The sequence below is a fragment of the Lipotes vexillifer genome, unplaced genomic scaffold (genome assembly GCF_000442215.2).
Source record: "Lipotes vexillifer unplaced genomic scaffold, Lipotes_vexillifer_v1.1 scaffold466, whole genome shotgun sequence".
NCBI classification, from domain to species: domain Eukaryota; kingdom Metazoa; phylum Chordata; class Mammalia; order Artiodactyla; family Lipotidae; genus Lipotes; species Lipotes vexillifer.
The window spans coordinates 789,981-794,241 of NW_006796103.1; the positions used below are offsets into that span (position 1 = coordinate 789,981).

Below are 4,261 nucleotides of genomic sequence, written 5' to 3' on the forward strand. Positions count from 1 at the left end.
AAAAAAAAAAAAAAAAACCAAATGGGGACAGGGAAGGAAGCTCTGATGGGAAGATATAAACAAGCAAAAATCTTTTGAGTTCAGTCTTTTATTTTCCATTTAAGGACTCCATATATAAATTTTAAATGAGCAAAGAATAAGACTTCTTACTAAAAGCAAGTTTCCACGACCTAAAAGCTTAAAGCCCAGTACCGTGAATCTTGCGCTGAAATTCCAGACTGTTAAGAATGTGCCGCTCACTGAATGCATGATGATGATGACATTATAATAATAATATTAATAGGATGTACATTTAAAAACAATTCTGGAGTACCAAATATCAATCTGTTAAAAGTGGTTCTCTTCCAGGAGTGCAATTATAAATAGCTCTCACTTCCACAATGCATAATGGTTGAATTTTTCAACCTCCAGGCCCCTAACGTTATTTTCTCTAGAGCCCGAAAAGTCTTTAGATTTTAGGAAGTACTTCTTAGCTCTTATGAAACTACAGGATGACTTTTTGAGAAAGGAATATATTGAGTTAACTTCAATTAACACTAACATGCAAGCAGGAATTCCTTCTTTGGAAGGTCTTAAGTGCCCAAACTGCCACCTCTTGCAATGCCTTAAAACAGGAGTCCCCAACCTTTTTGGCATCAGGGACCGGTTTCCTGGAAGACAACTTTTCCACGGACGGGGAGAGGGATGATTTCAGGATGATTCAAGTGCATTGCTGTTACTGTGCACTTTATTTGTTATTATTACATTTATATAATGAAATAATTATACAACTCACCATAATGCAAAATCAGTGGGAGCCCTGAGCTTGTTTTCCTGCAAATAAGGAGCACACAACCTAGATCCCTAGCATGCGCAGTTCACAGTGGGGTTCACGCTCCTATGAGAATCTAATGCCGCAGCTGACCTGATATGATGAGGAGCTGAGGCGGTAATGTGAGTGATGGGGAGCGGCTGTAAATACAGTTGAAGCTTCACTCACTCGCCCGCCGCTCATCTCCTGCTGTGTGGCCCGGTTCCTAACAGGCCACAGACCGGTCCGTGGCCCGGGGATTGGGGACCCCTGCCTTAAAAGGTGGAACTCAGAATAATTGAAGCCCATCTTTCTATTCATGCACAATTTATACTCAACTTTCCTCAAAAAGGATTCCAGAAAGTCTGATCATCAATCTCACTCTAATAAGCTTGCATAGTACGTTAGATATACCATAAAACTCAAAATGCCTGAAATCATGCTGCTCTTCTCTCTGGCAGCTGGCTCCAGTGTGAAACCCAGACAGGGGCCACGTATGGTGGATATGAAGACCACTGGTTGGCTGGACACTGATCACAGCAGGCGCAGCTGCTACCCGCTTCCCCTTCAGGGAAGCCAAGAGAGAGGAGATCCTTTGAGCCCAGGCTTCATCCTGAGGGTCCACTGCGAGCCTTGCCATGTGCCCTGACCTTGGGAATGCTGGGGTTGCATGGACTGCATAGTGAGACATAGATGGCTCTTTTGTCCACCTCCACGTTCCTAGGGACCCTAACATGCTACTCACCCAGAACCAGAATCCCTCCTCCCCGGGGTCAACTGCCACATCCTGTCCCTAAAGACACTGGTAAAAAGGATTACTCAGTGACTTCTGGTGGCATGTAAAAAATATAAAGTTAGAGATAACTTTTGGTAAAACGCTAGGTAAATTTAAAACAAAACGTTCCTAATCTGACCTGACAGACTGCCCTGGTATACAGCTGCCTCAGGGAAAAGATAATGCTGGTAAAGGAAGGTGACTTGGGACTTCCCTGGTGGCACAGTGGTTAAGAATTTGCCTGCTAATGCAGGGCACACGGGTTTGATGCCTGGTCCGGGAAAATCCCACATGCCGCAGAGCAACTAAGCCCATGCACCACAACTACTGAGACCGTGTGCCACAACTACTGAAGCTCACGTGCCTAGAGCCCGTGCTCCACAACAAAAGAAGCCACTGCAATGAGAAGCCCACACACTACAACGGAAGAGTAGCCCCCACTCACAGCAACTAGAGAAAGCCCGTGCGCAGCAACGAAGACCCAACGCAGCCAAAAATAAATAAAATTAAAAAAAAAAAAAAGGAAGGTGACTAAAAATAAGTGAACCTGAAGGTAGGGTTATATAAATAAACACTAAAGACTATTTAAATCAGAAAGAGAGATGTACAAGAGCTAGGACTTAGATCTTTGAGAAGAGGCAGAAGCAAGCAAGGGAGCTTTCAAGGACGTATTTTAATTTAATTGGACACACAGAGGGAGAAGTTCAAGAGAAACCAGCACCTGCCTGGCCTGGGGCTGATGGGCAGAGCTAGGCCTGGAGGGAGTGGCAGGGCGGGTAGGCAGTGCGCCAGGGGAGGGGCACACTACCTGCTTGCCACAATTGGGGTGGTGGTATAGAGAGACCAAAATAGAACCTGAATAGCTGTACAGGAGAACAACACTTGTGAGAGGTCTGGGGAGAGGAAAGGCGAGCATAAAACTTGCAAAGTAGCCTGTCCAATGTGAAGGAAATGGTGAAGGGACTCCAGGGCCGGAAGTACTTGTGGGGGTCATGAATGACTGACGGGGATAAAAACTTGAAATACCTGAAACTGAATATGAAGTTTAGGAACACAAAAACCATTAAAATGAATACAATGGTTGAAATGTTGACAGGGCTAAGATTATGGTATTACATGTTAAGGGGTGATTTGAATTTATTAGATAATAAGCTCACGTAACACCAACCCTCTGTGAACAATAAACTAGTAGATATGACTTTGGTGAAACACTGGCAAAATAAAGGATGATGAAAGGAATGCTTGAACTTGGGGATGCAAAATCAGATATCCTTAAAAGCTGTGTATACTACATACTGTGTTAAAAAGGAGCAAACAAAAATCATAAGGAGGTTTCATAAACAACAACTAACCAAATTTTCAAAAGATGTAGTTAGTTTTATTACTGTGAAAAAGAAGAGACTAAAAAAGCAGATGGGATACAGATAATTCTATACAGTAGTAATGTTCATGAGAAAAAAACCACATTTAATATCCCACAGTCTTTGTTAAAATGAATGAAAATGATACTACACACAGAAAACTATATATAAAAGGTCAAAACATAAAAGTTATGCAATTTTTTAACTCAAAGCTGGACATGCTTTGCTTTTCAGAATGTGACTTTAAAAATCCTACAACTTATCAAGTCACTGAAAAATTATTTTGGACTGCTTCACTATGCCATAAGAACACCCAGCTAATATTTAAAATACACATGATGATAATGCAAAAAAAATCTGATTTGCTTTAAAATAAAAACCAACAATCCTATAAACAACTTTCAGAGAACAATAGAAAAATGTGAACATAGACTTAATATTAAATGACATTAGGGAATTATTGCTAATTTAGTTAATGTGATAATAATAATATAATTAAGAGATTATCCTTATTTTTAGGTGGTGGTGAAATAAACCACAGTTTTCACAGGTGAAGTGTTATGATATCTTGCAACTTACTTCCAAATAGGTGAGTTAAAAAACAAACACACAGATACAAATATACTTTAGAAGAAACTGTTAAACCAAGATGGTGGATATATGGATAGACATTTTCTATTTCAACTTTTTACATACTTAATATTTTTCTTAACAAACTATTAGAAAAAATACATGATAATGATGTTTGTAACCTATCAGTAGTTTGCGTTGGTTTTCCAATAATTCTTCAAACAGCTCCTCACTTCTAACCTCTGACATGAAACAAGGCAAGCTCAATTTAGATATATGTATATGGTCTGGGATCCTGGGAGCCTCTCACCCCTGCTACTCAAAACTCTACAAACCTTCTAAAAAACAAGCCTTCATTCTGTCTCAAATTATAAAAGCATACTGCTTAATGAACCTAATGAGCACAATACTTCTGAGTCCACCTGATTTCAGACTATACTTTTCCCATTCTGCAATTCAATAATGGTATCACCAGGAGCTTGGAATCAAGATTACAAATTGTAGCACTCTAAATGAAAACACACATGAAGAACACTCTGGCCAACAGCAAATAGAAAGCTGTTCCCTTCAAGGACAAAAAAGCAAAAGAAAACAAGTAATTTCCAACAAGAGGAGAAAAACTGACTTTTGAACAGAAGTTGAAAAGCCCCATACAAAGAACTGTTAGGATAAAAAGGAAAACATCAGGACCCTCAATAAGAAATGGAAAAGAAAGGGGATTCTAGGCAGCAAGAAACAAGATGAAAGAGGCAGGAAAGGAATGCC

At 40.0% G+C, this 4,261-nt stretch overlaps 1 protein-coding gene across 2 annotated transcripts in view; it reads right to left on the reverse strand.

The window, feature by feature from the left end:
• FAM120A (family with sequence similarity 120 member A) overlaps window positions 1-4,261 on the reverse strand; it is a 105,173-nt gene that overhangs the window by 75,324 nt on the left and 25,588 nt on the right. The gene's annotated exons all lie outside the window — the stretch shown is intronic.